General features: G+C 45.2%; 1 long non-coding RNA gene across 6 annotated transcripts in view; it reads right to left on the bottom strand.

Moving 5' to 3' along the window:
- Positions 1 to 15,239, bottom strand: part of LOC149121292 (uncharacterized) — a 90,310-nt gene extending 75,071 nt beyond the window's left edge. The window contains exons 1-5 of one of the 6 annotated variants that reach the window (XR_016223680.1): positions 13,015 to 13,623; positions 10,453 to 10,589; positions 7,293 to 7,381; positions 4,194 to 4,320; positions 249 to 331 (exon numbers count right to left, since the gene is read on the bottom strand). This is a non-coding gene — a long non-coding RNA (uncharacterized LOC149121292). Of the gene's footprint in view, positions 1 to 248; positions 332 to 2,799; positions 2,924 to 4,193; positions 4,321 to 7,292; positions 7,452 to 10,452; positions 10,590 to 13,014; positions 13,624 to 15,004 lie in introns of those variants that run through there. The other 5 variants (XR_016223682.1, XR_016223681.1, XR_016223678.1 and 2 more) reach the window with 5 other exon arrangements.
- Positions 15,240 to 21,865: the final 6,626 nt, after the last annotated feature.

The raw sequence follows: 21,865 nt of genomic DNA, 5'->3' as shown, positions 1-21,865 counted from the left end.
CTCTAATAAAAAGGAAGAAAAAATTCTGAAAATTTAGAAAGCAGAGTAGGAGGGGATAGGAAACCAAAAGTAGAGAACAGATAGAGGAGAGGCACAGAGGAAGAGGATGGGGCAGGGTGGGGGGAGATTTTTTCCTTTGAGACAACGTTGAGCAGAGGTACCCCCCAAAATATTTCAGATATTCTGTTGAACATTCCCCAATGATATTATTTGAAATAAAACCTTTTTCATGATTCTGATTAATTTACCTGGATAAGGGCCTCTTGAAATTTCTCTCACCACTATCCATTCTCCAAATGGGATATCATATCTGGTTTGGAAACTGCAAGCTCTGTTCAAAACAAAAATAAATAAATAGGATTTGATGTTGTGAGAACTACTGCCAAATTCAGTCTCAGTTCTCAATTTTCTACGTAGAGTGGCTATTACAGGAAGATATAGAGCTGCACTATCCAATACAGTTGCTAATAGCAACACATGGCAGATTAAACCAGACTTAAAATTAAATTAAAAATCCAGTTATTTAGGTGGAACAAATTTGAACTGCTCAAAAGCCACAAGTGGCCAGCGCCGTGGCTCACTAGGCTAATCCTCTGCCTTGCGGCACCGGCACACCGGGTTCTAGTCCCAGTTGGGGCGCCGGATTCTGTCCCGGTTGCCCCTCTTCCAGGCCAGCTCTCTGCTGTGGCCAGGGAGTGCAGTGGAGGATGGCCCAAGTACTTGGGTCCTGCACCCCATGGGAGACCAGGATAAGTATCTGGCTCCTGCCATCGGATCAGCGCGGTGTGCCGGCCGCTGTGCGCCAGCCGCGGCGGCCATTGGAGGGTGAACCAACGGCAAAGGAAGACCTTTCTGTCTGTCTCTCTCTCTCACTGTCCACTCTGCCTGTCAAAAAAGAAAAAAAAAAGCAAGCCACAAGTGGCTTGAATGTGCGATACAGGCTAGCAGAGATACAGGTTTCTGTTTTTTTTTTTAAGATTTATTTATTTATTTGAAAGTCAGAGTTACACAGAGAGGGGAGAGACACAGAGAGAGAGAGAAAGGTCTTCCATCCGATGGTTCATTTTCCAATTGGCCTCAATAGCTGGAGTATGCTGAACCAAAGCCAGGAGCCAGGAGCTTCCTCCGGGTCTCCCATGTGGTTCAGGGGCCCAAGGACTTGGGCCATCCTCTACTGCATTCCCAGGTCATAGCAGAGAGCTGGATTGGAAGTAGAGCAGCCGGGTCTTGAACCAGCGCCCATATGGGATGCCAGCACTTCAGGCCAGGGCGTTAACCCACTGCACCACAGTGCCGGCCCCACAGATTTCTGTTTTGTAGATTTATTTTTATTTATTTGAGCGGTAGAGTTACAGAGAGAGAGGGAGAGACAGAGAGAGAGGTCTTCCATCCGATGGTTCACTGCCTAATTGCCTGCAATGGCCTGAGCTGAGCTGATCCAAAGCTAGGAGCTAGGAGCTTCTTCCAGGTCTCCCACACGGGTGCAGGGTCCAACGACTTGGGTCATCTTCCACTGCTTTCCCAGGCCATAGCAAAGAGCTGGATTGGAAGAGGAGCAGCCGGGACATGAACCGGCGTCCATATGGAATTCCAGTGCAATAGGCGGAGGCTTAGAGCCTACTATGCACAGCGTTGGTTCCCAGATTTCTATCATAGCAGAACATTCTATTGTACAGTAACAATCTAGAGAATTATAAAGGTATTTATCTCAAGAGAGCTTAATACTATGGTTTCATGTGATAATGAATCATGGGAAAAACTCAAAATGGGGGGGGCAGCACTGTGGCGTAGTGGGCAAAACTGCCACCCACACTGCCAGCATCCCATATGGGCACTGGTTCAGGTCCTGGCTATTCTACTTCAGATCCAGTCCTCTGCTGTGGCCTGGGAAAGCAGTGGAGGATGGCCCACGTCCTTGGGTCCCTGTACCCGCACGGGAGACCTGGAGGAAGCTCCTGGCTCCTGGCTTTGGGTTTGCGCAGCTCCACCTGTTGTGGTCATCTGGGGAGTGAGTCAGCAAAGGGAGGACCACCCCTCCCCTGCCTCTCTGGAATTCTTATTTTCAAATAAATAAATAAATAAATATTTTTTTTAAAAATGGGGGTAGGTGTTTGGCATAGTGGTCAAGATACTGCTTGTGACACCCACATCCCATCAGAGGCCGGGGTTTGAATTCTGTCTCCATTTCCAGTGTATACCCTGGGAGGTAACAGGTGATGGTTCAAGTAGTTGGGTTTCTGCCATCCATGTGGGAGACCTAGGCTGAATTCTGGACTCCTGTCTTCAGCTTGGTCCAGCTCTGGCTGTGAGACATCTGGAGAGTGACAAGTAGATGGAAGATTTCTCCCCCTCTCGCTCATTCTGTTTTTCAAATTAATTATTAATTAAAAAGAAAATCAACACATTTGTTTTCTTTCTTTTTAGAAGCACTGATAATTCCTTTATGGAATAGATGAGAATAACTTTGGAATTAGATTCCAACAAAACATATTAAAGGACTTCAAAAAGTTCATGATAAATGGAATTAAAAGACACAAAAAATAAAATGTTATTTTTCAACATGAGCTTACAAGTTGAAGATACTTGTAAACAATGATACCAGCCACTTGGTCCAACGTGAAAGAACTGAGGGCTCTGGGATTTTAACCACATCACTATAGCTCTTTAACTGAAGAAAAATGGGCATTCTTTAAAGATCTTTTAAGAATAGGAAACAAAAACAAGTCAGAAGGAGCTGTAAGGTGGAAGCCTGATCATTTCCCTACAAACACTCACAAAACCGCCCTTGTTCGACGAGCGGGATGAGGAGGAACAGTACCGTGGTGAAGGATACTCTGGGAAAGCTTTCCTGTGTGGTTTTTTGGCTGAGCTCTGACCAACTTTCTCAAAAACACTCTGTAAGCAGATGTTACTGTTCTTCAGCCTGTAAGAGAAAGTCAACAAGCAAAATGCCTTACGCATCCCCAAATCCGGCTGCCATGCCCTTTGCTCTGACGAGACCACTTCCACCTTCAGTAGTCATTGCTTTGTCTGTGCTCTGTCTTCTGGATCACACTGGTAAAGCCATGTTCATCTCCCTTGACAATTCTTGAAAGAAATGATCTTGATGCAGTTTTACAATTTTCTGTGGTAGCCTCTGCTCTTATCTGGGGCTGATCAGGGGATCGAGCAGAAAGTCTGCTCCACTTTGTTTTTCAGTCAGAGCTGGGCAGACTGAGGCAACTGGGATGTTTAGGGCTGGCTACTGTTTGTGCTACTGTCAGTCCTCTTTAATTCAAGCACAAGAAAGATTATTTTTTCCCTTGCCAACTGTCATGGATTGTCTGCTGCTAATATGTTCATCTTTAACCTCACCCTGCTGCTTCTTAAAATGAGTTTTCTATTTGTAAACTTTTTTTTATTTTTAAATTTTGTTTATTTATTTGAGAGGGAGAGTCACAGACAATGAGAGGAAGAGACAGAGAGAAAGGTCTTCCTTTTGTTGGTTCACTCCCCAAATGTCTGCAATGGCCGGAGCTGAGCCAATCTGAAGCCAGGAGCCAGGAGCTTCTTGAGGGTCTCTCACATGGGTGCAGGGGCTCAAGCACTTGGGCCATCTTCCACTGCTTTCCCAGGCCACAGCAGAGTGCTGGACTGGATGAGGAGCAGCAGGGTCGAGAAGTGGCATCCAAATGGGATGCCAGTGTCGCAGATGCAGGATTAACCTACTGTGCCATGGGGCCGGCACCCCTGAAAACTTTTCACAAGCATAAATGACTTCATCATTCTTCCACCCATGCTTCTCCATAAATATGATGTTTGTTTTGTTTCAATTTTAGCAGAATTTAGAATCCAGGGGCTCTGTTAGGGTCTCCTTTCAAACTGATGTCTTATCCTCAAACTAGAACCTATTCAGACATGTTACAGCAAGTCAGTATGAGCTTATTTTGGTGTAAAAATGTGAAATCCATGTAGTTTTTGGTCATAATACACCTTTCCATAAACTTTCTGAAGACCCCTTGCATTTGTTATTCTACAATAAGCAGATCATTTAGTTAAGAATGAAGAGCAGCACGATGACCAACAATGTCATCACAGAGTCTGACACCTAAACTCAAAACTAAAATCCAGTTAGGTACCTTAGAGGCTCTGTGTCCTCAGTAAACTGGGTCAAGGGGGCAAATGTATCAACACAGAAGAGGAAGTGACCTTACCCAGGGAGACAAGATTCCTGTCATTCTCCAGCATCACATCCTTGTGCAGGCTCCTCTGTGTAGGGTCCTTCAGTCTCCATTCCTCCAATGTGAAGTCTACAGCCACATCTTTAAAAGTCAGTGATTCCTAGAATAAATAAATTGTGATCACCCAGAGACTATACTATCAACCCTGTTAGGCAGAATAACACGTATAAAACTGGAGAAAAACTCCAGAAATTAGAATCACCAGATGATTATGTATGCCAACTCCTTAATCCTTATAGGACATAAAGATCTCTCCAGTGACAAGAACTTAAAACCGTAAGAGGAAGCCTATTCCATCTTTGGAGTTCCACCTGAAAGTAGTTTTACCAAACTAATTCAAATCTGGTTTTCTAGAAACTACATATTGCTCCTACTATACTTTCTGGAGGCAAACAGCATGGCTTCTTCCTTCTCTAGAAAGTCTTTAAAATATTTGTGTACAGCTAGTGGTTTCTACCCAAATAATCTGCTATCTCAGAAAACCCTGACTTGTGTAAAAGATCACCTTCTTTCAGTTCTAATCTGTAGAATATGGCTTAATAAAAGATACTGCATCAATCAAACCACAGATACAGAACGCTATAAGTTCTCTGAGACAGAAAAGAACACATGGGACTTTGGGGGCCAGTACTTTGGTTAGGATATGAAATGTGTACAAATGCTTGTATAAAGAATGGAAGAATGAGTCCAAAGTATTTTTAATGATGAACTACTGAGAGAAGGAGGAAACGGAGTGGAGAAGACTGAAATAGGACCTAGGCTCTTTTGAATATGTCTTGTTTTGTAGATTTGACTTTTGAATTGTGGAAATATTTTATATTGTTTTAAAACAAGGATTAAACTTCAAGAAAGCAATCTAGTAGAGAACAACCAGCTGGAATAGCATACCCATTTATTAGAGAGGAACTATTCTGAGTGATTTTAAAACACAGTAATTTTTCTATACCTCTAATAAGAACCCCGAAACAAAGACAGTAACAAAAACAAGACATTTTCTGTAAGCAATCTTATTGGTGGTAGAAGTAGAAATGATCTTCTGTAACTTTTGTGTGTGCAGTGCTGGATAAAGCAAATTAGCCTATCAGTGTTCCTAAAAACTAATCAATTTGGTATGGGAAAACAAAGATATAAAGAGGATACAAATGATGAGATTAGGTTAAAAACTCCACAGCTCTGAATTTGAAGTTATCAGTACAGACTCATGAAATATTTCATATTCAAGGGAAAGAACCAGCTTTAACAATATGAAGTAAGAATGTATTGGCCGGCGCCACGGCTCACTAGGCTAATCCTCTGCCTAGCGGCGCCGGCAAACCGGGTTCTAGTCCCGGTCGGGGAGCCGGATTCTGTCCCGGTTGGCCCTCTTCCAGGCCAGCTCTCTGCTGTGGCCAGGGAGTGCAGTGGAGGATGGCCCAGGTGCTTGGGCCCTGCACCCCATGGGAGACCAGGAAAAGCACCTGGCTCCTGGCTCCTGCCATTGGATCAGCGCGGTGCGCCGGCCGCAGCAGCCATTGGAGGGTGAACCAACGGCAAGGGAAGACCTTTCTCTCTGTCTCTCTCTCTCACTGTCCACTCTGCCTGTCAAAAAAAAAAGAATGTATTATGCTGGGGCTGGCATTGTAGAGTAGCAGGTAGAGTCACCGCCTGCAGTTCCGGCCTTCCATATAGGTGCTGGTTTTGAGTCCAGGCTGTATCACTTCCAATCCAGCTTTCTGCTATGGCCTGGGAAAGCAGTAGAAGATGTTTCAAGGCCTTGGGCCCCTGTACCTGCATGGGAGACGCAGAAGAAGCTCCTGGCTCCTGGCTTCAGAACAGCACAGCTCTGGCCATTGCAGCCAATTGGGAGTGAACCAGTGAATGGAAGACCTCTCTCCCTCTCTTCCTCTCCTCCTCTCTCTATGTAACTCTGAATTTCAAATAAATAAATAAATCTTAAAAAAATTAATGATATGAGCCTTAACCTCTGAAAATTAGGGATGCATGTGACCAGGCTATGATACATTACTAAACCAACATAGTTGGAACTACTGATCAAGTGTTTCTTACAAAACTTATACTTCAAAGTCACTGTTAAAACACTTTTCTTAAATCAGATTAATACCTATTCCAAACACATATACACTTAAATGTCTTTAGGTAAAATTAAAATATTCAGCATAACGGCCAGCGCCGCAGCTCACTAGGCTAATTCTCCGCCTAGTGGCGCTGGCACACCGGGTTCTAGTCCCGGTCAGGGTGCCGGATTCTGTCCTGGTTGCCCCTCTTCCAGGCCAGCTCTCTGCTGTGGCCAGGGAGTGCAGTGGAGGATGGTCCAGGTGCTTGGGCCCTGCACCCCATGGGAGACCAGGAAAAGCACCTGGCTCCTGGCTCCTGCCATTGGATCAGCGCGGTGCGCCGGCCGCGGCGGCCATTGGAGGGTGAACCAATGGCAAAGGAAGACCTTTCTCTCTGTCTCTCTCTCTCACTGTCCACTCTGCCTGTTAAAAAAAATATTCAGCATAACATCTAATTTTTAGTCTTGTCTTTTACAGCTTTCTAACTTGATTCAGTAGCTTAGTCACTGTTCACTACTTCAAAGCCTGCCTGTAAGCTCTCTTCTCACCAGGATACCCTCACAAATACTTTTTGACATGTTAAATCCCACCTGTATTTGGGTAACAGCTTAAATCTATTCTCATGAATTTTCTGTTGACCAACTTAGCTAACACTAATGTCCCAACTGAAAGATTCTTTAAGAAAAAGATCTATTTTTAATTTTTTTAAAAAAATACTGTTTATTTTATATTAGCAGGTATCTCCATCTGCTGGTTTACTGGCCAAGTGTCCCAACAACCAGGGCTCCACCAGGCTGGAGGCAGGAGCTGTGAATTTTTGGAAAGATATTTGGTTCAGTATCAACAGTGAATCTTCTAATAGATTGTATTCTACCATGATGAACCCAAATTTCCTGTGTCAAACTGTTAGGTTCAGTTTCCAGAGAGGGTTTGGTGAGGCAAAGTCCCAAACTTCAGGAGAAGTAGAACACGTGCAAATCAATACAGCAGGTTGGAAACAGAGGAAACCTTAACTCACCAGAGGTCCAATGAAAAAAAACACGGCAGCCATGATCTCTGCTTCTGTGTTTCACTCTCCAGAAAGAGTCGCGACCAGCAAAGACATATCTGCAGAAGACAGTAAGTCACACAGACCAATCTCACTTGGGAGTTTCAGATACAAGTGAGCATGATCTTCCTAAGGGAACACAAAAGTAATGTTCAAGACGAGAGAAGACCAAAGACTTTTGGTCCAAGAGATCTTGAAATCTGTTGTAATAATCATTTTCTGTAATTGTTTTAAAAATTTATTCTAAAGGGAGAGAGAGAAATAGAGAGAGAGAGAAATCTCAACCACTGGTTCACTCCCAAATGCCTGCAAAAGCCAGGACACTGGGCCAGGTCAAGGTTGGGTGCCAGGAAATCAATGTTGCCCATATGGGTGGCAGAGACCGAATTATTTGAGCCATCACCTACTGCCTCCCAGAGTTAGCATTAGCAGGAAGCTAGAACCTGGTACAGAGCCAGTACTTTATCCCAGGCACTACAATATGGGATGCAGGCATTCCAGGCATCTTAACTGCTACACCAAATGCCCATCTCAGATCTTGAGATTTTAATACTATTACAGGTAGTTACAGTTAGCAGGCCAGACATTGTACAAGGATTTTATTTTTAAAGATTTATCTATTAACTAGAAAGGCAGAGCTACAGAGAGGCAGAAAAAGACAGAGAGGGGTCTTTCATCTTCTCCAAATGGTCACAATGGCTGCAGCTGAGCCAACCTGAAGCCAGGAGCCAGGAGCTTCTTCCAGGTCTCTCATGTGGGTGCAGGGGCCCAAGGACTCAGGCCATCTTTCTACTGCTTTCCCAGGCCACAGCAGAGAGCTGGAATGGAAGTGGAGCAGCCGGGACTCAAACTGGCACCCAAATGGGATGCCAGCACTGCAGGCGGCAGCTTTACCTACTAAGCCACAGCACTGGCCCCAGAGTTTAAAAAGTACTCTTGGGGCTGGCAATGTTTTATAGTGGGCAAAGCCACCACTTGTGACACCAGCATCCCACATCAGCATTTCTTCAAGTACCAGCTTCTCCATGTTTGCACCCGGGAAAGCAGTGCAAAGTGGCCCAAGTACTTGGGCCCCTGCCACCCATGTGGGAGATCCCGCTTCAGCCTGGCTCAGCCCAGCCACTGTGGCCATTTGGAGGAGTGAACCAGTATATAAAATATGTCTTTCTGGCTGGTGCCATGGCTAACTAGGCTAATCCTCTACTTGCAGTGCCGGAACCCCGGGTTCTAGTCTCGGTTGGGGCACCGGATTCTGTCCCGGTTGCTCCTCTTCCAGTCCAGCTCTCTGCTGTGGCCCAGGAAGGAAGTGGAGCATGGCCCAAGTGCTTGGGCCCTGCACCCGCATGGGAGACCAGGAGGAAGCACCTGGCTCCTGGCATCGGATCGGCACAGCGCGCCGGCCATAGTGGCCATTTGGGAGGTGAACCAATGGAAGGAAGACCTTTCTGTCTCTCTCTTTCACTAACTATGCCTGTCCAAGAAAAAAAAAAAAAGAAAAGATGCCTTTCTCTCTCTTTTAAATAAATCTTAAGAAAAAAAAAAAACTCTATCATTTGATGTTCACATCAAGTCAATGGAGATTATATTTCTATTCCATATATAAGACAAGAGAGGTTTACAATAAGGAAACTACTTATTTAAGGTCATGCAGACATATGACTTCTAATCGACGTAATTTCTTTTTTTTCCTTAAAAGGTTTATTTATTTTATTTGAAAGGCAGAGTTACAGAGAGAGAGAGAGAGAGAGAAACAGACTGAGAGATCTTTCATCCTCTGGTTCACTCCCCAAATGACTGCAATGGCTGCAACTGGCAGATTAAGCCAGGAGCCAGGAGCTTCTTCCAGGTGTACCACGTGGATGCAGGGGACCAAGCACTTGAGTCATCCTTCGCTGCTTTCCAGGCCATTAGCAGGGAGCTGGGTCAAAAGTGGACCAGAGGCAGAGGGTTAACTCAATACGCCACAGCACCAGCCCCTAATCAATGTAATTTCAAAGCTCACACCTTTCCCACTAAATCAACTTTCTGTATAAAGTGGAAGAAAATTCAATCTCTTTGGCACAGTCACCCTCTCATCAAACAAAGAAATATTCCAAGAATATCTTTTTCCTTCCTTTTGTGTGAACAGTCAATGTTTAATAAATATTTCTGTTTTTATTTGGAAGAATTAGAGAGAGAGAGAGAGAGAGAGACAGACAGACAGACAGACACCTTCCATCTGCTGGTTCACTCCCTAAGTGGCTGCAATAGCCAGAGCTGGGCCAGGCTGAAGCCAGGAGCTTCATCTGGATCTCCCATGTGGGTGCAGGAGCCCAAGGACTGGGGTCATCTTCCACTGCTTTCCCAGGCCATTAGCAGGAACCTGAGCTGGAAGTGGAGCAGCCAGGAATCGAATCAGTGCCCATATGGGATGCCTGCATTTGCATTACAGGCAGCAGCTTTACAGATTACACCACAACGCTGGCCTTGAGTCAATTTCTTAAAATTTCCAGAGACTGCAGTTTCACTAAAGTGAACACCACAACTTCAAAATTTAAATACTGGATACCTTGACATGCCCCTTCTAATCTCATATTCAAATAATTTTTAATCTATCTTTCTATATAAGGCAAATCCAAATAAGACACAGGGATAACAAGAATAATAGAAAATAAAGTGGAATTCAATGCACAAAGCATTGAGCAGTAGTCTTTTTATATTGAAAACACATGACCATTCAAGGTTTTATACTATGGAGGAGTAGGGTGGCAGAGATCTTGTTCAGACGTGCCTGGCACTGATTCTACTTTTCTACCTGTATAAAGGAGGTAACTTGCTACTGCTGAGTCCGGTTCAAGAACCAGAAGCACCCGATGTATAACATTTCCTTATACCCCCTGGTAGAGACTGCTAACACAAATTCTTCCAGGATGGGAGCGTAAGACTCAGGAACAAAAGGGCAAGGACAGAAAAATATTTTTCAAAAAGATTTATTTATCTTATTGAAAGGCAGAGAGAGAGAGAGAGAGAGAGATCCTCCATTCACTAGTTCACTCCTCAAATGGGTGCAATGACAGGAGCTGGGCCAGTCTGAAGCCAGGAGCCAGGAGCTTTATCCAGGGCACTCATATCCGAGCAAAGACTCAAGTACCTGGGCCATGTTCCACTGCTTTCTCAGGTGCGTTGCAGGGAGCTGGATTGGAAGTGGAGCAGCCGGGACTCAAACCAGTGTCCACGTGGGATGCTGGTGCTGCACGTGGTAGCTTTACCAGCTATACCACGTCAGCCCTGAAAGAACAAGTATTGAGTTTTGGAAAACTCTAACTTGTGTAATTAAATGTTCCCTCATTTAGGGACTCTGTTATGCTTAAACATACTGAATCTGCACCTGCCATGAATGGGCACCTTACTCCCCATAAGGTTTAATAGCTTGCCCTATAAATAGAGCAGAACTAAATCTAACTGTAATATAGTCTATGTCAATCAGAACATCATCTGAATGATATTGCAACAGTTAACCAGTACTTTGCTGAAAAGCAAGAATTAAAATACATAAAGCAAGACTGCCATCAATGCAAAGAACATTAGAGATACAGAAGTTAAGCACATGTGAGTATAATAAAACTAACATCTAAAAGTTATTTTCAGGCACTCAGGGAGCATTTGCTAAGATCTGCCACAGACCACAGAGAAAAAGTTACAATCAAAAAGAAGGAACTAGGGCTGGTGCTGAGGCGTAGTGGGTAAAGCCGCTGCCTGCAGTGCCAGCATCCCATATGGGCTCCGGTTTGTCCCTGCTCCACTTCTGATCCAGCTCTCTGCTATGGCCTGGGAAAGCAGTGGAGGATGGCCCAAGTCCTTGGGCCCCTGCACCCACATGGGAGACCTGGAAGAAGCTCCTGGTTCCCGGCTCAGATCAGTGCAGCTCTGGCCGTTGGGCCCGATTGTGGAATGAACCAACGGATGGAAGACACCTCTCTCTCTCTCTCTCTCTCTCTCTCTCTCTCTCTGCCTCTCCTACTGTCTCTGTGTAACTCTTTCAAATAAATAAATAAACCTTAAAAAAAAGAAATTGAATAGAGTGCATTCTCTAAACATGATGCAATAGAATACAAATGTAAATGGAACTCTGGGACAGGGGAATTTTTTTTTTTGGCCTTGAACTTAAAATAGGTACTCTTTAGTAGCTACTAAGTAAAATTTAATTGGCAGTGAGTTAGGAAATGAAAGTATTGTACATTAGACATACATACATGATTGCTGCCAAAGTTTTCAGGAGATTGAATTTATATTCCTAAATACTTTCAAGTAGGATTTTGGGAAAGAGCAAAAACATTACGTGTTCAAAATAAAGAAGAAAAACACTTAGCAAGGTAGCCAATAAGAAAACTAAGAGGTAAAAATGATAAAGGAAGAAACTAATGCATTAAAAAAACGCAAATAAAAAACAAGTGACAAAGCCAAGATCTGATTCTCTAAATAATGAAATCTACAAGCCACTGGCTAAAGCAGGAAAAACAAAACAAAACAAAAAAACAGAAAAAAGAGGTTATAATAAACATTTTAAAACTGCGTGCCAATAAAAATAAACTTCCCAAAGGATAATTTGTTTAAAATGTTCTGTGACTGGAGGCAGGTGCTTGGTGCTGCTTGGGAGGCCAGGGGCCCATATTTGAGAGCCTGGGTTTGCGTCTCAGGTCATGATTCCAGCTTCCTGCTGACGTGCAGCCTAGCAGACAGCAGGTGGAAGACCTGGCCTGAGTTCTGAGCTGCAGGCTTTGGCCTGGCCCAGCCGCAGGGCTAGCAGGCACCGGGGAAGTGTCTGTCTTCCCCGCCTTTCCAATTAAATAGTTAGATCTGTAAAGATGACTAAAGTCTCACTTGGCAGCACACTCTGTAGATTATGCTTGTAAAATATGTTTCACTACCAGGCTGTGCAATTAGCACATTTAAAATTGTATACGCATTAGACGTCATGCTGGTTAAAATTCAGTATTATTCGGCTTTCCATCAGCCGTATCAACACACCCACAGGAAGAAAAGGCCGCAGGTGACCCAGCCAAAACTCTCCCGAGACCTGCGCTCCATGGGGCTGTTTCCCACTCCTCCTGTTCTCTACGGTCCAGGTGGACAGTGAGAAGTGGCCACACAGTGCGGAACGAGCCTAAAGGAGGAGAAACTTCCTCGCTTGTCCAGACCCCAAGTCGGTGCGGCCGTCTAAGAGCGACGAAGGGCCCCGCGTTCCCGAAGCAGCAGGCCGCCGTCAGCTCAGGGGGGCGACAGGTGATGTCCACGTGATTCTCCGAGACGCCCCCAACACGGGCCGCGAGGAAGAGCGGCGCAGGCTGCCCGACGGGAAGCAGGTCCACCCGCCGGCCTCGCCCTCTCTCCCTAACCCGCTCCGGGTTCCGCTCCGGGTTCCCCTCGGGGAAGGGCCAGCCCCAGCCCAGGCCCCGCGTCTGGAGCCCGGCAGGACCCCGACCCGGAGAGGGGGCTCGGACCCGGGCGAGCGGGGCGAGCGGGGCGAGGGGTGCCTGGGCGGAGCCGGAGCCGGCGCCCGGGGAGCGGCCCAGCCCCATCATCTCCCTCACAGGTGGGCGGGCCCGGGTCCGCCCTGGGACAGGGGCGCCGGAGCCAACGGCCACAGCCTGGAGGGAGGCACCGAGGGAGGCGCGGAGGACGACCGAGGCCTGGCGCCCGAGGCAGCGACTACCTGCCGGCCGCACTGAGATCGACCTAGGAAGCTCGCACAGCAGGGTGGGAACGCTTTCACCAATGGCGCTGACTCGGCGGGCGAAATGCCAAGCAAGCCAGTGCGCCTGCGCCAACGCGGCGCCGGAACTACAATGCCCAGAATGCTCCGCACGTGTAGCTCCGCCCCCTAACGTCGGCCTTTGCGAGGGAGTTGACTGTGTTTAACCCTGCTCATTGGAGGGACCTCTGTAATTCAGCCGAACACCCTGTTCTCTGATCGTCAGAGGCTGAGTGGGCAACCCAGACTTCCACCCTCGTCAGAGGCTGAGTGGGCAACCTAGACTTCCACCCTCACCTGACTGTGGAACAGATCAGTTGCTACAGGGGTGATGTCAGCCTGTGCAAACCTAGACACCTGCTGGTACCATACCTCCCCTCAGTCTCAACTGGAGCCCTGTGGGAAGCAGGAATAATGAGCTTCCTCCACTGACAGCCAAGGTGTTATCAGCGGACCGGGGCGCATGGAATATTCTCTCTGCTCAACACTAACCAGGGACTCCCCCTCCCCAAAGCTGCCAAGGGAGGCTGGGTCCAGAGTTTAGAATTCCACTCTCAGCTACAACCAGGTAAGTGACTTTCTTACCCACCAGGCTGGTGCCAGGTGAGGCTGGCTTGCTGTAAACCCAAGGTTTAAGTAACATCCGGGTTACCATAATACTCAAAGTGTACCAAATTTGGCAAAAGACATGAATCCACAAATTCAAGAAGGTAAGAAAATGCCCATCAAGATAACACACAAAGAAATCCACGCTGAAGGATAATAACCCCCAGGGAACGCAAGACAAACCCTGAAAACAGCAAGAGAGGAGACAAAGCCATGCAAGTAGCAGCAACAACACGTTCAAATACCGGTGGATTTCTCATGAGGAAGCTGGGAGGCCAAAAGGAAGTGGAACATTTTTCAAGCACTGAAGAAAACAACTGTCAACTCAGAATTTTCTATTAAAATACACATAGGATTTTTCTATGAAAATATACATAGGAATCAAAGCATTCTCAGATAATGGAAAACGAAGATAATTTATCATGGGCAGATCTACTCTAAAAAGAATGGCCAAAAAATTGGGGGTACAAGTAAAAAATTTCAGTCATAGGAATCAGAAAATTCATTACCAGCTGTGGACAGGCAAAATAATATCCTCCCAAAGATGTTCACATTCTAATCCATGGAATTCAGAAAAGGAGCTTGGCAGATGTAATTCAATTAAGATTCGATTAAGAAGGGGAGAGTGCACCAGCTTATCCAGGTGCACCACAATACAGCTATCGTATGGCCCTTTAAGGTGGAGAACCTCCCTTCCCTGTGGTCAGAGGGGGATGCAACTATGGGAGAATGGCACAGGGGCTGGTGTTGTGGCCAAGCAAGTCAAGTTGATGCTTGTGATGTTGACATCCCAGGCTGGAGTGCTGGTTCCATTCCATTCCTGTTTTCCACCCAGCTTCCCATGAATGAGACTGAAAGGGCAGCAGATGATGGCCCAAGTACCCTGCCACCAATATGAGGGATCAGGATGGAGTTCTAGGCTTGGCCTGGCCTCGACGTGGCTGTCTTTTGGGGAGTGAACCAATGGATGGAAGATCTCTTTCTTTCTCTATCACTTTGCCTTTCAAATAGATATATCTTTTAAAAAGAGGAAAGCACAGAGTACACTGATTTTTGAAAATTTGAGAGGCAGAGAGAGACATAGAGAGGGGTCCCATCCACTGGCTCATTCCACAAATACAATCACTTCTGCTTCCCAGGGTCTGCTTTAGCAGGACACTGGAATCAGGAGCCATAGCTGAGAACTGAACTTGGCACTTTGAAATGAGGCATAGACAGCCTAACCAGAATCTTTTTTTTAAGGATTCATTTATTATTTTTTTTGAAAGGCAGAGTTCACAGAGAGGGAAGGAGGGAGGGAGGGAGGGAGAGAGAAAGAAAATCTTCTATCCACTGGTTCACTCACCAAATGGCTGCAATGCTTGAGTTTGGGCTGGTTCAAAGCCAGCAGCCAGGTGCTTCTTCTGGGTCTTCCCTTGTGGGTGGCAGGGGCCTGAGGATTTGGGCCATCTTCTGCTGCTTTCCCAGGCACATTAGCAGAGAGCTGGATCCAAAGTGGAGCAGCCGGAACATGAACTGGTGCCTGTATGGGAGCCAGCATTGCAGGTTGCAGCATTACCCACTATGCCACAACGCCGGCCCCCTTAACCAGAATCTTAACTGCTAGGCTGAATACCTTCCCCAAGAATGGTGGTTTGCTCCCCAAATAGCGATGATGGTTGGGGCTGGGCCATGCCAAAGCCAGGAGCCTGAAACTCCATCTGTGTCTCCCATGTGGCTGGTAGGCCCAAATACTTGGGGCATCTTCTGTTGCTTTCCCAGCTCATTAGCAGGGAGCTGGGTGGGAAGCAGAGCAGCTGGGACTCAAACCAGCCCTTTGATGTGGGATACTGGTGTTACAGGTGTCCGCTTAACCCACTGTGCCACAATACCAAGCCCAATGAAGATTATTTTAAATGAGTTTTGTTCCTTTTTGGAACAGCACACATATTATAAGAACTTAATCTACAGTATCTGAGTTTTCATAGATCTTCAACTGCAGCTCTGTATTTTGCAAACTTTCTGGCAGGTTCTGAGTTTTTGTTTTAGATGGAATAGCACAGGAAAATCTGTCAACTTAGTGCTTTGGCTACTCATTTTCCTCAGAATGGTCATTGCTTTGACTTATTTATCCTTCCCAAAAGCTGTCTGATGTGTGTGCTGCTGTTCTGAACAAGTGATTCTTGTTTCTTTTGTTTCTGGTGTAAGATTATATAATTTAATATATCAATGCATTAATGATCAAATGTGACTTCTTTAGGTGTTTTTCAATGGCACCCTCTGGTATCGATTAACATGTTGGGAAAACCAGACATAGCTCCTGGTGCAGCCATAGTGCCTGCTGCCAATTGGTTTCACTCAAGTCCATTGACAATGTGTATTTCCTTGTGCTTTACAGGAAATTATTTTGGGGGATGGAGTTTATTGAGTGAGAGAGAAAGAGCAAGTACTAAGTCAGAAGATGACCCCAGCTTCAGGTGGAAAGCTCCCTTTGTGGGAGGAAATGCTTTCTGAGAAATTGACAAGTACCTGTGCATGTTGTCATTATGAAATCTGTACTCTTATGCAGATGGAAGATCTCTTTCTCTCTGCTTTTCAAATAAAATGAGAACAAAAATGAAGTTTAAAAAAGTTTAGAGGTCTTCCCCTTTCGAAGGAGAATTGCTTTTTATTATATCAAGTAGTAGTTATGTGTTTTGATATGCCATTGTTTTAACCTCCTTCTTGAAAGTCTCAAATATGCTGATATTAGATGTTCAGTATGTTTGAGACAAAGCAATCTGGAAAGAATATAATTTTTTTCCTGAGGCAAGATCAAAATGCTAATTTTTGGTTTATTGTGTAAGGCTATGAATATTTTCGTCTGAGTTTTGTTTCTGTTCTTTACTGAAAACAAATATTCATTTGCCCAAGAAAAGGGGTAAAATGTGTGAACTCTACTTGATAAGTATATTACTTCACACTGTGGCCTTTTAAGAGTTCTGAGAGGGGCTGGTGCTGTGGGGTAGCGGGTTAAGCCACCGCCTGCAATGCTGGCATCCCATATAGGCTCCAGGTTGAGTCTCAGAGCTTCACTTCTAATCCAGCTTCTTACTAATGTGCCTGGGAAAGAAGTGGAAGATGGCCCAAGAGCTTGGATCCCTGCACTCATGTGGGAGACCTGGATGAAGCTCTTGGCTCCTGGCTTTGGCGGGCCAGCCCTAGCTGTTGTGGCCATCTAGGGAATGAATGGAAGATCTCTCTTTCTGTCTCTCCCTCTGTCTCTCTGTAACGCTGCCTTTCAAATAATTAAAATCTTAAAAAAAAGACCAGCGCTGTGGTGTAGTGGGTAAAGCCACCGCCTGCAGTGCCAGCATCCCATATGGGCTCCGATTCAAATCCTGGCTAGCCGCTCCTCTTTTGATCCAGCTCTCTGCTATGGCCTGGGAAAGCGTAGAAGATAGCTCAAGTCCTTGGGCCCCTGCACCTGTGTGGGAGACATGGAAGAAGCTCCTGACTTCTTGCTTCAGATCAGCGCAGCTCTGGCCATTGTGGCCATCTGAGCAGTAAACCAGCAGATGGAAGATTACTTCTGAAAGCTCTCCCACATACATTGCATTTGTATGGCTGTCCTCCAGAATGGGTCCTCAGGTGCCCAGTGAGATGTGGATCACTGCTAAATGCTTTCTCACAATTGATGTATTTAGTGGGCTTCACTCCAGTGTGACCTCATTCATATCTGGCAAATTTGATGTCTACTCAGATGCTTTTCCACATTCATGACATATGTAAGGTTTCTCTTCAGTATCAATTCCCAGATGCTGGGTAAGATTGCGTATTTATGGAAGGCTTTTCCACAGACAGTGCACTCATAGGGTTTCTTCCATATGAATCCTCAGATGGATTGAGTTGGGGGAACAACGGAGGGCTTTCCCACATTCATTACATTTTTTTCTTTCTTCTTCTTCTTTTTTTAAAGATTTATTTATTTATTTGAAAGTCAGAGTTACACTGAAAAAGAAGGAGAGGCAGAGACAGAGGTCTTCCATCTGCTGATTCACTCCCCAAATGATGGCAATGACTGGAGCTCTGCCAATCCAAAGCCAGGAGCCAGGAGCTTCTTCCAGGTCTCCCACGCAAGTGCAGGGGCCCAAGGACTTGGGCCATCCTCTACTGCTTTCCCAGGCCATAGCACAAAGCTGCATCAGACATGGAGCAGCCAGGACTTGAACCGGTGCCCATATGGGATGCCGGTGCCATAGGCAGAGGCTTAGCTTTCTATGTCACAGTGCCAGCCCCTACTATTAACTCTTGATTCATACAGGGCCTATGTATAGTCACCAAAGACTTATAAAAAAGATAAAGCTGTACCAACCAGTATGTTGTAAATGATTTTTGTTTGGTAGACAAGATGGTTCCAAAGGTTATGGCAGTAGTCCTGCAGGACCAATTTTCTAATTAGCAATCTTATTTGTGCTTTTATTACTTCACTACACACACACAAATACCCCATCTCTGGTGTTTTCTTTCAAGCTGGCCTACTAGTTTGATAATTCTTTCATCAAGACCAAATCTTTATCAACTTAAAAAAATTATACTTTGACATCTTGTCTCCCAAGAAAACAGCAACATTTATTGCCTCGTTTTCTGTTTTCGATAATGGAAACTGCTTGTAAGAAAGAGGCTTATACAAACCAAAAGTAATGTCTACCCAGTATATGTGTGTATAACTGTGTGCTTAAGAGACCTTAGTTACAGCTGTGAACCAAGATGAGCAATGGGAGAAGACACAGAGCCCTTTACAGAGGATGAGAGGAGCAAGCTTTATCTCAGATGCCACCGTCCCTTCCCTACTTGTTGATGGACAACCTCCATACTTACTCCCAGCCATCAGCTTTTCTCTTCTTCCTTCTGTTGTCCACACTGCAAAAATTAAACTTGGTCTATGTCAGCTCACTTGCTAAAAATGACAATTGAAATCCTCTAGTTCCTTGCTTCCATATCTGAAGCACCAGCATCCCATATGGGCGCCGGTTTGAATCCCAGCTGCTCCACTTTCAATCCAGCTCTCTGTTATGGCCTGGGAAAGCAGTAGAGGATGGCCCAGGTCTTTGGGCCCCTGCACCCATGTGGGAGACCCAGAAGAAGCTCCTGGCTCCTGGCTTTGGATCACTGCAGCTCCGGCCTGTTGCAGCCAAATATGGAGTGAACCAGCAGATAGAAGACCTTTCTCCCTGCTACTCTGGTTTTCCATGCTCTACACAAATATAACCACATAATATGTAGTTCCTGAAAATCACAATCCTTCAGCTCACACCTTCTCCCTCTAGAACATCATGGCAAAGCTATACAAGTTGAGTATCCCTTAGCTGATGTCCTTGGGACCAGGAATGTTTTTGATTTTGAATTCCTTGGGATTTTGGTATATTTACAAATATATAATCAGATATCTCAGGGTTAGGACCCAAGTATAAAAAATTCATTTGTATTTCATCTACACCTTATACACATGACTAAAAGGTAATTTTGTACAATGCTTTTAGTGTGTCTGTGTTAGGACAAGTCACATGAGTTCAGATATGGAGTTTTCCTGTTGGTGCTTAACATTGTTTTGATTTCCAGATTAGAGAGTTCCAATCTGTATCTGAGACAGTGGCTATTTCAATAGAGTGTTGTGGGGCAGTAGGTTAAGCTGCGGCCTGCAATGTTGGCATCCAATATGAGCGCCAGTTCAGTATCCGGCTACTCCACTTGCCATCAGTTCTCTGCTAACATGCCTGGGAAAGCAGTACAGGGTGACCCAAGTCTCTGGAACCCTGAGCACATGTGGGAGACCTTGAAGAAACTGCTATCTCCATTCTATGGCCTGGCTCCACCATTGCGGTCGTTTGGGAAGTGAAACAGCAGATGGAAGACCCCTCTCTCTGCAACTTTGCCCTTCAAATAAATAAATATGTATAAAAAGAATAGGCTTGATCTACCAATGCCTCGGATTCCCATGATGTGAACTTTAAAAAGTTAAAAGGTTAAAAAAACAAGAGGTGGTCGGTGCCGTGGCTCAATAGGCTAATCCTCCGCCTTGCAGCGCCGGCACACCGGGTTCTAGTCCCGGTCGGGGCGCCGGATTCTGTCCCGATTGCCCCTCTTCCAGGCCAGCTCTCTGCTGTGGCCCGGGAGTGCAGTGGAGGATGGCCCAAGTACTTGGGCCCTGCACCCCATGGGAGACCAGGAGAAGCACCTGGCTCCTGCCTTCGGATCAGCATGGTGTACCAGTCGTAGCGCACCGGCTGTGGCAGCCATTGGAGGGTGAACCAATGGCAAAAGGAAGACCTTTCTCTCTGTCTCTCTCTCTCCTCTCACTGTCCACTCTGCCTGTCAAAAACAAACAAACAAAAAAACCAAGAGGTTATATAGTGAAAAATGTAAATGATTCAGTGAAAACATCCAATTATTTTAGGGCATTAACTGGAACAATACAGTAACCCATAGATGCCACATTGCATGTATTAAGTACAGGGGAATACTCTTCCCACTGACCAGTAAAACTTATGGTGAGGGAGAGCTCAAGTGGCTCTGGGCCCCCATATTGCCCATTTTAGGCCAAGAATAAGTATAAGAAGGGAAGAGAGAACATGGGAACATATAGCTTCTAACTTGAATCCTGTTCTAGTATTTTATTTTTTAAAGATTTATTTATTTATTTGCAATCAGAGTTACACAGAGAGAGGAGAGGCAGAGGGAGACAGAGAGAGGGAGGGGAGAGGGGGAAAAGGGGAGAGGGAGAGAGAGAGATCTTCCATCCGATTCACTCCCCAATTGGCTGCAATGGCTAGAGCTATGCCGATCTGAAGCCAGGAGCCAGGAGCCTCCTCCGGGTCTCCCATGCGGGTGCAGGGCCCCAAGGACTTGGGCAATCTTCTACAGCTTTCCCAGGCCACAGCAGAGAGCTGGATCAGAAGTGGAGCAGCCAGGTTTGGAACTGGCGCCCATATGGGATGTCACTGCACCACAGTGCCAGCCCCTTGTTTTAGAATTCCAAAAAGTGAGGATTTATCTAAGAAATAAAAACTATGAGTATCTTTTAAAAGATGATTGAACACTTACCAACAGATTTGAATGTTTGATTATTCTTAATTATTTTATACCTGTGTGCTGTTAAATTGCTTTCCCCCAAATCATATATATTTCAAACTTCAGTGTTTTAAAACCTATTTTGCCTGGTTTTACTGCCTTACTTTTACTGTTGCCCATTGCCCCTGCAAAGGGAATAGTGGCTGTGCTTGGCCTGAGATTCAGTACTACATGATAGAAACCACCCTCCTCTCCTCCTCAACTTATATATATGTAGGCTCCCAAGGGCATCTCCATCCCATCTTCCAGATGAACAATTAGGAATGTGATTGGCTTCCTGGATACGGAGATAATTTATGTTGGTCCTTCTTTACATCATGAAAGATTCTATATTAGGTGAACTTAAAAGCAATTTACACAAGTTCCTGATAATATATGTATGTATACAGACAACATCTTTATTGACAATGGGACAGTAAGAACAAATTGTTTATAGGTAACCAAAAACATTTGAAACGCACAACATTAAAGCTTTCAACATTTACGCTGGAGTACAAACATGCAGTCAAGTTGAACATCAGGCATAACGAGGACAAATACTGAAACACAAAGAGCCGTATTTCCCAGTGGAGTTTTACCAGTGGAGTTGAGTCCCTTCACGTTATATTGCAAACTTGTTTCTGGAGTCAGCAAATAGCTCCTGTTTAAGTCAGACCCACAAGGAAAAAAGCATGCTCCAGGAGATCTCAAGGAGGCTGTGCAGGGAACAGCAACAGAAAAGAAGCAAGAGCAGGAAGAAGTAAAGCTTCAACTCTGTGACAGGCCAGGGAGCAGGACGGTCATGGTCCTCAACAGGTAAAAAAAAAGGTGTGGAGAATACAATGATTCTCAACTTCCACAGGCTGATTCTTAGCCACATCATTTGACACACACACACACACACACACACACACACACACACACAGGTTTCAAAAAGCTTTTGGGAAATCTGAATTATGAAAATTATTATGCATGGGTTTTGAAAAAACTTTTGCACCAAAATACATGTGCTTTTAATTCCACTGACTTTCTGAGACACTCTTTTATACAATTGTAGACATATGTACACACACACACACACACACACTCTGATGCTTAACTGCTTCATTCAGGAATAAATGTAGACAATGAAGGGGGA

The sequence above is a fragment of the Oryctolagus cuniculus genome, chromosome 17 (genome assembly GCF_051225735.1).
Source record: "Oryctolagus cuniculus isolate XC-2025 breed Fujian yellow rabbit chromosome 17, ASM5122573v1, whole genome shotgun sequence".
NCBI classification, from domain to species: Eukaryota; Metazoa; Chordata; class Mammalia; order Lagomorpha; family Leporidae; genus Oryctolagus; species Oryctolagus cuniculus.
This window is presented reverse-complemented; position numbering and strand designations above follow the sequence as displayed.